At 41.6% G+C, this 12,423-nt stretch overlaps 1 long non-coding RNA gene across 1 annotated transcript in view; it reads right to left on the reverse strand.

Moving 5' to 3' along the window:
* The window catches only part of LOC139807812 (uncharacterized), a 143,913-nt gene that overhangs the window by 10,048 nt on the left and 121,442 nt on the right, over positions 1-12,423 (reverse strand). The window contains exons 11-14 of the long non-coding RNA XR_011730692.1: positions 10,602-10,671; positions 9,551-9,650; positions 5,248-8,089; positions 3,909-3,986 (exon numbers count right to left, since the gene is read on the reverse strand). This is a non-coding gene — a long non-coding RNA (uncharacterized lncRNA). The remainder of the gene's footprint in view (positions 1-3,908; positions 3,987-5,247; positions 8,090-9,550; positions 9,651-10,601; positions 10,672-12,423) is intronic.

The raw sequence follows: 12,423 nt of genomic DNA on the forward strand, positions 1-12,423 counted from the left end.
CCCAACTCCCCCCTCCACACCCACCCCTCTGCTCAATGGCAGCACTGCTGCCTCTCGCACCAGACTATATTTGCAATATGTGCTAATTTACCAGCTATATGCCCTTGGATTTTAAAATGAACTCATCAGTCAATGTTTCTAGTGCCGATGCTCCCTCTCTCTCCCTCACACACACCCTTCACTGCAGACATGTTACTCATTCTCCAAGCATTTCCTCCCCGAATGTCCGTCAGACGCATATACACTTCATTGATCAAACCAAATCCCTTGATAACAATAAATAATAATACAGACAGTTAACATCAGCGGGGAGTGGAGCAGGGGAGGCGGGGGGTTGGGGGGGAGAGAAGAGACAAAGATGACGACTAAATCTGCATTGTGCTTTCTGAGGCTGCAACCTGCATTTTCCAGAGCTGGGCTACACAGCGTTCAGCACAGGTAGACAGAGCACACACCTGGCTGTGGGGTGTCCTACCTGAGACCCCACATTTGCCCCAGCAATGAGGCTGGGGGGTGAGGATGTTAATGCTTAGTACCTGACTCCACACAGGCTTCAAAAGGTGCCCGTGGGAACAGAGAGTGTTACTTGCCATAAAGGAGAGGAAACACCTAATGCAGAACACAGAAAAAAATTTAAAAAAAAAAGGCAGTTTCTTTGTTACGCTGTGCAGTGCACAGGTGCTTAGGACTTAAGGGTGCATCTGGGTATCCAAAGACCCTCATGGGTGCACAGTGGGATTTTCAGAACACCCTCTTAGCTCCCACTAAAGTTTTCCTTTGTATTGAAGACAGCACCTACGCAAGAAACCAGGTTAGGAAGAAGGTCTTTTTAAAATCCCTCTGTTACCCATGCTGGGTATTTCAAGGGTTTTAGGGCTTCCGTGGCTTTATTTCCTAAAATATCTGGGGCTAAAATTTCTGGGGCTAAAATGGGGGAGGCAGGAGAAGCTGCCTCTTGGGATTTTTGGCTAGTTAGACATCTTGTGTGGGGCTGGCAAAGAGAAAGTGACTGCAGTGTAAGAGTTCGGGAAGTTGGGGAGGGTGGGGCTATCTAGAAATCTTTGACTCACTGGGGTAACTCCCTGAACACAGGAATTAAATTATTACTCAAAGCCAGCTACATTTTATGAGCAGCAGCCTTAGAATGACATTCTGCATGCATGCAGTGCTTGAAACAACTAAAAGAAACATATGGAAATATATATATGATACATAATTAAATTACTGGGTGCAACGCACAAGTCCCTGGGTGATAGAAGAGGTGGGATTATATAGTGAAGTCAGTTCAGGAATCCATGGATACAAATTTTCTTATTTATACAGACATAATCCTGATTGACATCAGCCTAGATAGGGGAAGAATCAAACCCTATGTACTGAAGAATCTAATCTTTGGGAAAAGTAGACTGGATTAGAGAGACTGTAGCTGCCAACCATCCTTCCACTCCCCTTATAGACTCCCCAACCATCACAGTAGTGTGCAAGATTTTGTCATCACCCAGAACAATTTACACCCATTGTCTTTTTTTGTGTTTCATTATCTTCCTTCCAAAAAGAAGAAAAAAAAAGTTTGATTTTTTTTTTTTTAAAGTTTTGCTGCAAACACATAATTTCTTTATACAATTTAACCAAGTCTTTGGAGGATACTTATTTCAAGCAGTTAACACCTGACCCCAATTTTTGTGGGTAATTAGTGAGCTAGATAACCACACAAAGTGGGTAATTATTTAGTACCCAAGGGTACTGTACAAGAGGGTAGAGGCTGGCAATGTTAACAAAAAGCACATCTCTAATTATTGTATCTATACTGGTGATGTTTTAAGAATAGTTCCTCCATCTAATGATCCCTGATAAACCAGTCAACTATTTTGCTTCCCTTAGCAAACACGCAGGAGCTGACCAAGTGCAGCAAAGCAAACTGATGACCCAACTTTGGAATACACACAGGTCCCAAGAGAAGTGAGAGGCATCCACCTGGAAAGCTGGGAAGCTGGGAAAAGTCTGGCCTGGAAGAGCAGCAGCCATCAGGAATAGCTAACAGGTTGCTTGAGATGACTTGAAAAGCCATGGAGGAAGAAGCTCATAGAGTGCCTCAGGGTCTACTTCTTGCTTAGGTAATGTGGCTGTGCTGATGGATCTTTGTATCCAACAATAACCCTAATCATGTTTTAACCAAGTTGAGTCTTGCTCATTGAAAATCTGTACAAATGAGGCATTTTGTGTTTGTGGAAGGTCAGGGCTGAAAGGCAAGAGAGTAGCACTGGGGGAAAAAAACCAAAACAAGACATCGTATTTGATGAATTTCAATTATCTGCCAACTTCAATATTTACGTTTCAAAAAACACATTTCTTCCATGGAAAATATTACATCCTCAGGAGATTTTTTTTTTTTTTCCACGATTTTAGGAAGGAAGAGATGGGAACCATTTTGAAACAGAAGCCAAATAAGAGAGATTTAGCTACCGAAAAAAATGTTTTTGTTCATCAGACCCGAGTGAAAAGAAGTGTTATCCTGGAAAGAAATCCATAATCTTAAACACAGCAGTCACTGACCACTATTTGCAGCACTACACACACACTTGAGGACATCTTCAAACCAAGACATTACGCTCAGTGGAAAAGCACTTTCCTTTTTTAATTGCTTTTATGAATCATCACTAACATCCGGACACTTCATTTACTAGAGTCCAGTAACCTTGTTTTTCAAAGACTCAAATTCCAAACCTAAGGGCCTCGAGCCTGGCACAAAAAAAAAATAGAGGTGTCATTCTCTTTTGATCATAGCCATCTATTTAACTTAGCTTGTTGCTTTGGGATCACTCAAGCCAGGCACTACAGAAGCAAACACAAAGGGCAGCATCACCTGGCACTCTGACTACCAGGAATTTGGAATTTAAACAGAGAAAGATGGAGGGGTTTCCACAACTCCTCAGATTTCTCTTTTGTTCCATGGTGTGGGGTGTTTTGGGGTTTTTTTGGTTGGTTTTGGTTGGTTGTTTTGGTTGTGGATTTTTTGTTTTGTTGGGTTTTTTGGGGGGGGAGTGTTTTTTGTTTTGTTTTGTTTTGTTTTAGTGAAATAAGTGCAAGTGAAAGAGGCCTAAAAGTTGTTCTCCTGCTTAAAAAGGGGCCAAGTCTCTGGATCCCACTTAATCCCAAATATGCCTTACAGCAACTTACAGTGTTTGGCTGCTACCATGCTGAGGTGGGTATCAATAAATTGGGATCCCCTTCACTAATCCTCTCAGGGACCTGGTTTGCAGGAAAAGTTCTTGTAGAAATGGAGAGAGAGAAAGTTTGCAGAGAGAAGCTGGAAAACAGAAAGGAAGAACGAATTTAATCATGGAGACAGGATCAAAGAAGAAGAGACCTTGGTAAGTGCATAGTTATAGAAGAAAGCAGAGTAAAGACAAACTATTAATATGTTTTTCTGTGTTTCTAAGGGGAAGGCACACAGAAGGGATGGTGTCAGAGAGGATTCTTTAGAGACTTGGGTATTAACTACAGAATCTTAAGGCCTTTTTGAGACAAGTCAATGATTTCACTCGACAAACTACACAGAGATCATTTAGGAAATATCTTTAAAATAACAGTTCTGTCTTAGCTGTATGGACAGCATGTATGATAATATACAAGAATAGTTTACAAATGAATGAAATGTCTCCAGATGAGAAAAAAGTTTTTACTAACACAAATTAAGAACTCCAGTGATGTGAGAAAAGAAAGCAAAGTTGGGCAAAGTCATAATGATTTGGACATAACAAGTAGGGAGTTTGACAACCAAAAGCTTCCAATTTGAGCCTTGCTATTTAATATGCCACTTTCCAATTCCACTTCAAGTCAGTAATAAAAACATTTCACCTCTTCCTACCTTGATTCCCCATGTTATGAACCATTGCAACAGTGCTTACCATGTTCTTGGAGTGTTTAGAAGTCCTTGGAAGAAAGCTGCTCTGTCCAAATTACTTCTGTTATCCTCATCTGGTACCCTGTCAGTCAACAGAGAGGATGGAGTGTGGTTCAGGATCATGGAAATTCCCTTTCAACACCAACAATTCCCTTTAACCTGACTCACCCACTGATTTTCACCTCCAAACCCAACCAGGGACACGTTAGCCAAGCACCTCACCCAAGCACTATTCTTACAGCAGCACAGCTTAAAAAGGGCTTCTTGTATTTTCCCTCCATCCCCCAATTCTAAAGGGCTTCTCAGAGATCTTTGAGCTTCAACTGTATCAATCCTGGACAAGAGAGAGCAATTAGAATAATAAGGTGAGAAATCTGTGAAACAACTGAAACCCAAGGTGAATAAAGTGAGCAAAAAGCAAACTGAGGCAGTGCTGTTCCCTCCTGCTGAACAGGGGCTGGAATTCTGCACCATTCCTGCAAACCAGGTTTGGGGAAATGGGAAGAGTTCAGCAAAAGGTCAGTGGCTGTACCAGGGATTTGAAAAGAAGGTTACAGAGAGGGATTCATCTGATATCAAAGAAAGAGTATGAGAAGTGGGCACACTGTTCCTTGAGTTATCTGACTTCTGTCTGCAGGGAGTTAACTACCTGCTCTTATCTGTGAGTTCTCCTTAAATACCAGATTTAACCCAGCCCTGAAACTCAAACTGCAGCTTGAATTTATGTGGATGAAGTCACGCAAAAAAGTTTTACATCTCCTCTGGCATGATTTTCCATTTCACAGAAAGCACCCGAAAACCCTCATTTTTCAGGTCCACCAAAAATTTCATATAAGGCTCAATTTCATATAAGGCTCAAAAGCTCCAAGAACCTCACTAAAATTACAGATAAATCTAACCTGTTTTGAGCTGGTGCCATAATTTCTTAAGGTCTGAGGCTTTATTTTGAAAGCCTGACTAATTTTGAAATTTTTCAGTTACCAAGTGATGGAGCTATGTTAATATGTCAACCTACAAGGCTGCTACAAAAACTTTGGTCAATATTTAGTGCTTTTTTTTTAATTCACTTGAAATTTCAACAAGACCATTGCATGAAAAAGATGGTATCCCTCAATTAACAAAAAAATCAGAGGCTTGGGGCACCCTGGCACGGGGGGAGTCTGATGGCAAGTCCAGCTCCTCTTACCCCTTGTGAAACCAGACACAGAGGTCTTCACATACAGTAACTTGTTTCCAGTTGCTTCACTGGTATTAAAAATTAGAAAGCTCTGTATCAAGAGACGTGTGGCAGGCAGAATGAATGTCAGGATGTGAGGAAGAGGCAGCAGCCTCTGAGGACTTACATTTGGCCCATCAGGCACTGCTCAGTCTCTGTGTGCCAGAAATAGCAGCAGCCCAGCTCCCCACTCCTGCTGCCCATCCTTCTGCATCACTTCACGTTGCAGTGCAGGCTCTAGTTTGCCCTAAACTTAAATTTACTTGGCTTTATGATGCAAAGGACAGTGTCAAGTTTTCATGAGATGCAACATTAAGAAACCAAACAGAACAATCTAAATATCAGGTCATTTAATCTATGATAATGAATGACATTCTTTAATTCGGATTTTTCAAGTGTAATAATAACAGTTGCAGGTCGATTTTGTTTGTGTAAAACTAGCATTGGATTATGAGTATTGTCAATTTTAACTCTGTACAGCTAACAAATGTATTTTTGAGTGTGGAGGTAGTCCATAGGAAACATTTTTTTCATATGCAGTATGCTCACTTGCAATCCCAGTATGACATGCAACATGCTTGCCTCTGAACAATTCACATATGATCATTTCCTCAGCCTTTACAATATTCTTTATGAGGAATAAGGACCTCTGTTTTACAGACAGTGACTCAAAACACTAAAACCCCCTAAGTGATTCATCTAAGATCCCTTTGGGAGTCTAACAGAACTTCAGAGTTTGCACCAACGGCTTAATAAAAAAAAATAAATTGTTCCACTATAATGGCAGAGGCTGTTCATAGCCTTCACCCCATTAATAATAAACCAAGACAGGCCCCACGAGCTGAATATCAACAAGAATCCCTCCCAGTGGAGACAATTTGAAAATTACAAAGCTAATTCACCTGGTGTCTTGGAGAAATCTGAACTCGTGTTTCCCAGGAACAGCTCCTGGCAGTCACCTATATCCTGACTGCAGAGAACCATGACCCTGGTGCACAGAGAAACCCCTCCCAAACCAGCCTGTACCTGGGATGATTCAGTAGCAATATTTAATTTTTATGATTTGATCTGCACGGGTGGCCTCATGCTTCCTGCCAGCCCAGGCTGTCCATGTGTAATCAGCTCCAGCAGCAGGTCCCAAGTCATCACTTGATCACTTTCTTGCTTAATTGCCATTTTGACTGACTTGCATGGTAACAACAAAAAGGTAAATCTAGCAATGGAAATCTATTCTTTGAGCAGCTTCTGCCTTTTTTCTTAGATGCAAACTAGTGCTGTGTAAGCTATTCCTGATTAATGTGGGGCCCTCGTGGGAAAGCTACTGCCTGCCTCCTGATTTCATTGCCTACCTCTTCCTCCCCTTCCATCGACAGTTCAAGTCCCTAAAAAGTAAGGGCAAAAGATCCCTTATTTTATTGTTACAACCTGACAGTGTTTTTTCCCTTGTTAGTTTCTTTCAGGAAGATAGATTAACACTGCATTTGCTCCTCCACGAGGTGGGATTTCTTAAATAAAAACGTATGTTATATACGTATGGACTTGGAAGCAGAGCTGCATTAGCCTGTTAACTATCTGCATTTGCTTCAGACTTGGCCAGCCACCTAGAAAACCTGCCAAGACCTTTCTGGCAGCCTTTTCCCAACAGTTCCAGGAAAACATGGAATATTCAAAGAATTTTAGGGCCTCCCAGCTTCGTTTGTCACCACTCTCCTTGTCCACTTAAAACTAAATCACAGGCAAATTGCTCTAATGCCCTATTAAAGATTTAAAAAGGGCCTTCTCCACAGCAGGGTATCTGAGGACAAATCTGCTTTAATATATAATGCAAAGCCTGTGTTAATATGTAATGCAATGTGGCACGAGGCAGAGCAAAAGCTTCACAACAAGTAAGGGGGAGTTGCTTTAAAAACTTTGAACTTCCCAAGTGAAATCTGTCCCGTTCAGAGTTTTTAAACCTCCCTCAGTTACCCAGGCAAAGGAAAGATTCGTTTTGTCCTTGTTGCTCCTCTTGCAAATGATCATCGAGGTTTCCACAAAAAATGTGAGCAGTTCCATCAGAATTTGCTGCTTCTCGGGGTCTCAAGGCACTTTTTGAGCAAAGCTGTTAAAGATATGCCTTGGTTCCCAAGCCTGGAGCTTTTCCATAAGCTAACTACAGGCTTCAAGATGGTCAAATGACACAATTCCATAACTGGGGTTCAGAGTAGGATTCAAGGAAATGGCAACTGGAAGCAATCTAACCCAGAATCTGAGTCTTTTTAAAGCCATGGCAGGAAAAAGAGAAAAAATCCTGCTGCCATTTGTGTGAACTAATTTATCACTAACCAAGAGCAAAAACTGGCCCATCTCACTCGCACAGCTCCTCCAGTTTTAAAAGGAGAAGCATGCTTTAAATAACCCAAAGAGGCTTTTTTTATTACACAGAAAAAGCCTCCCTGTGATTTCAGATGTCAAGGAGCCTTTCTTAATTCCTAGCACTAATTTATGGATTAAACATTTAACCCTTGATTTCAATATGGATTGGAGAGCTCTTTATTCCCAAGAGCTGTCCCACTGAGCACCCCCCATCCCTGCTCTCATGCTCCACTGGACCATTTCTGGGCATCCCTCAGCACCTCTTGGCTCAGTTTGGGTGCAGGATTGGCTCACTGCCCACACACAACCTGTTGAGCTTTCACCTTGCATTCTATTACTCTAAAAAGTTACCACACATTTCTCTTTGCTCCAGGTGACCTTTTCTACCTCTTCCACTCAGCAGTCAGACTGTTGGTTTGCAATTTGCTCCTGCACAGGCACATGGCAAACAAGTATAAAAATACATATATAAAATGTTAGGCAGCACCAAGACATAATGTCTGATGAGTTCCCCACCTCTTCTAAAACACACAGCAGTGAGATTCCTCCTGAGAGGAGGAATGCACCATATGATGAGGCTCTGGATCCATATTTTGCAATTAAAAATTGTCCCTCTGTTGGGTTAGATCAGAGCATCACACTAAAAGCAGACTGGGGAAATCCTCCTCTTCTATTGCAGCAGGCAGAGGCTACAACTCTTTGGTTCTCATACAGTCACTTCCCATGACACAGGCACCAAGCACAGGGCTCTTGTGAATTTATCTCAGCACCAGGGTTCCAGGTTGCTGCCCAGTGACTTCTATCCTGAAACCCAACAGTCAGACATGATTCAGCTGTCCAACTACATCATTACTAACATAGTAAGTAGTGGACACTGGTTTTACTCTTTCCACTGAGACCTAGAGTGTCTAACTTCTCATTCAATAACTATTCTCACACACAAATGAAGAGGAACACGTGACTGAAATATCTTAGGGCTCTTATTTTACAAGTTCCCCTTTCCCAAGCTATTAGAAAGGCAACTTCCAAAACCAACTTAAACCACAAGATCTGTAGCAGTGAGCAATTGTGTCTTGCTTTCTTCCCTTCCTACTTCCTTCCTGTTTTTAGTTCTCTTCCTCACTTTTTTTTTTTTTTTTTTTTCTTTAAATCCTGTCCTCCAAATCTAACAACCTCATTTACAAGAGGAAAGGGAAAGCCAAGGGGAAGCAGTGGCATCCGACAGACTGCAAACACCACTACTGCAAACCACACACTGATGCCACAACTGCTACTCCTTGTCACAGGAGATGAGAGGCCACTTCAAACACAGGAAAAACAAACTTGAAAACAAACTCACATCAGTGGCATTAATCCGGGAATGAGTTTGACCTGCTCTTTGCAACAATCCCCTAAATCTCACTTAAGCCAAGGAATACAAAGGCTCTGCCTACAGTCTGCAGGGGGATGGACTGCAGTGACCACAAATACAGCATCAACCTGAGCTGTTGCAACCAGAGATCTCCAGCCAGTTCCACTTGGAAGTGCCACCACACCAGAGCTCATCACATCCCCTGCTCTCACTGGGGGCTTCCCCATACCTGAATGACATCCTCTTGCAGGGGGAAAACCAGCCCTAAGCTCATCCTGCAAACCTGGGTGTGAAAGCAGAGCCAGGTGTCACCCTCCTCACTGTTTCTCAAACTTAGAGCACTTCTGGTGATGCCAGGGCTTCTAAGAAATATATTTAATGAGGAAGGAAAAGGTCACAGCATGTGTTTGGATGGAGATCTGCAATCCAACTCACCTGGCTTTTGTACACAGCAAGATGCTGCCTGGATCAGTCCCTCACCTTCCTCTGCTTTCATTTCTGGGCAGTGGCCACAAAAACCTTTCCCATTGCCTGTGCTGGCTGTAGGGAACTGGAGGGGGATAACTTTTATTCTGCTGCATTGCAGTTGTTCAATATTCAAGCCCAAGGGAAGGCCAAACATCTATCAGCCCTCCCCTTCTATTTGTCAGTGTCAAAGCAGGAGCTTGTGCCTTTGCAGGAGACAGACACAGCCTGGGTCAGAATCCAGACTTCTCTACCATACCTTTGCCAATGGTGACAAGTCTTGGCAGCTTTGGACAATCAAGAGCTGTCCTTCCCTCTGGTTTTTCCCTGGTCCTGAATTGCTGCACTTCATCCTAAAGCTTGAGACATGAAGCCTAAGTTCAGTTCTAAAGTTATTGTAATGAATTACCATAATTCTGTGTATGGTTGTTAAAAACGTAAGGATCTAATCTGTTTTAGACTTGCAAACTTCTCATTAACTTCTAAAAGCAATTAGGTTCATTTTTTTTATTAAATAGTGGTGGAAAAGAATTGCTTTTAAAAACATTTTCAATTTGTCACCAGTTAATTTCATTGCCCTGTGTTCACTTTGTGAAACCATGAGAATTTCTCAGCCTACCTCCTCATTCTTTATTTTCTTTTTATTGTAACATCAATTTGGTTTTTTCCCTTTCTAATGGGAATGGTTCCAGTGTATCAGTTTCTGATATCTCCCTGGTTGGGATCATTTTTGCTGCCACCTTTTTGGAAGTAGAGGTCCTATCCTGTAAACTTTACTGTCTTTGGTCCCAAATAGACAGACAGTGCTCATACAAACTTCACATTGATATTGTGCAGGGGTTTATCCACTCCACATTTATAATGGGATCAAGCCCTAAAATGTTCATAAAACCTTCTGTGGCTTGAGCTTTGTATCTGTATTGGATCAAGGAATAACAGGCAGCAAGGTCTAGTTGCCTATCAAGAATTAAATGAGGAATAAACAAAAGAAAAAAATACATCTGTATTTATAGACCCTTTGCCTGACTGGTTATGGCTTTTTATTTTTTTTTTGGACATTGACAGCTGCATGTGTTAAAAAAAAAAAGGCCCATTCACAAAAATATTCTTACCCTACAGTTGTTAGACATGACATTTACACATCACTGTTAATTATAAATGACTTGATCCTGACATTTCATTAATACATTATGAAAGCCATAATGAAACCCTGTGTCACACCTGTAACAAAGACAAGCTTAGAGGAATCCCAGCCTTGTCACCAGACCTTGGGAAAGGCTGGAAGGAGAAATGGCAGGAAGGGGACTCACACTTGAAGGGAACTTTTCCTCACTGACACGAGAGGGGAAGGGAGAACCCAGCACCACAGCACGTGGGAACCTGCAGGAATGGAGATGGAAAGCAGAAATCAAGCACTCCTTCTTGGCTCTACCTGCTCTGAAGAAAATAACTGCTTGGAATATTCTCTAGGCAGTGGTATTTCATTTGCAGTGCACCTCAGGCAGTCTTGGATCACCTCACTGGAAAGGAAACTGTGCCTATGAATTTGAGAAGGAAGCAGGGAGGAGCCACTGCATAGAATACAGAATGCAGGATTTCAATCCCTTTCCATGTCTGCCCCAGAAACCTGATTCTTGAACTTATTTAACCAAGAAACAGGGCCATGACATTGCACAAAGAGCCTGATTTCACCCTATGGCATGTAAAAAAAAAAATGCTCAGGGAGTATATATTATATATATTGAACAGATAAATCTAAATATAGGCAACTGGGTCTGCCTGAAGCATCAGCAGAGTCAGGGCTACCAGAAGTTTCATCTTGTTTCAAAGATATTGAGCTGGTCTCTGCCAGTTGGTTCATTTCCTTCCCAATTGCACGTGCTCTGTCATTGCTACCTGTGTGCAATGCAAGCACATCATTTGCTTCCCTTCCAGGTTAGACTTTTTGACTCTGACACACACAAAAAAACATCCTTCTTCAGTAATTTACAATTTCCAAAGGAAAGGGTAGCAGCATTTCTGAGGCCAGGGCTTTGAAATTTTCTAATGAAATTGTCTTATTTTTAACTGTCTGAGCAGCTTTCAAGCAGAAGCGTGTTAGAATTCATATTAATTTGTGCAGTACCCTATCATCACCATAATTTAGCTCACAAGGTTGCTGTGCTTGGAATTCCAGTTATGACATGAATTCTATACATTTTATACAGATTTATAAATGGCATCAATAGAACACTTAGGGCCTTATTCATTAAACAATGAGTCATTCTGGCATTCCATTCTATTTCATCCCAGCTCTTACAAAACTTTTATGTACAAATTTGACTCTACTTAATGCATCTGATTTAGCAGCAGAAGTATTGCAGCATAGTTTCGGCTGGGTGTGGAAATAGATGAAAAGCACTGTTAAAAAAAAATTATTTAAAAAAAAAAAAAAAAAAAAAAAAAAAATCCCTCCAATGGTGAAAGCTTCTGGGTTTCTGTCTCCTTCCCAAAGGAACAGCACTCAGAGCCCAGCAAACAGCCCTGGCTTCAGCTTTCTCACCATCCCAAGTTGGCCCTTTCCAAGGAGAGCTGTGAGGCAGCACCACAGGATGCTCAGAAGGTGCCTGTGGGGCCTCCAGCAACCAAGGGTTCATTTTATGGACAAGCAGAGTTCCTCCTCCTTCAGGCTGCCACCTTTCAAAAGTACCAGAGCTATGCCAAGAAATAAAAGCAAAAGAAAATCTGCCATAGTGCAAACCCGCAAGTATTTTCTTGCTGCCCAGCAAACCAGAAAAAAAAATTAAATTCTGAATGCAATGCTTGAATAGTTATTTTTGACAGATAATTTTGGCAGTTTACTACAAAGAGGCTTAAAGGCTTCTCTTAGTGTACAGCTTATGGCTGTGGCACCAGCAAACTCATGAACGTGCAGGTTCACAACAGGAATTTTCAAAATCATTTCCCTAATGACCTAGAGCTTTCATGTGGACTGGTTATAATTTGTGTGTGTGTGTGTGTTTTAAATGAGAATTGAGCAAAAACTAGACAGATTAATCCCAAATAAGACCTGTCACCTATTTTTGAGGAATTGGATGTATATTACAAATGGTGGCTAGCAGTATGCCTACACAGCAAAATACAGGACCATTG

This window comes from Heliangelus exortis, chromosome 26, assembly GCF_036169615.1.
Source record: "Heliangelus exortis chromosome 26, bHelExo1.hap1, whole genome shotgun sequence".
Lineage (NCBI taxonomy): Eukaryota > Metazoa > Chordata > Aves > Apodiformes > Trochilidae > Heliangelus > Heliangelus exortis.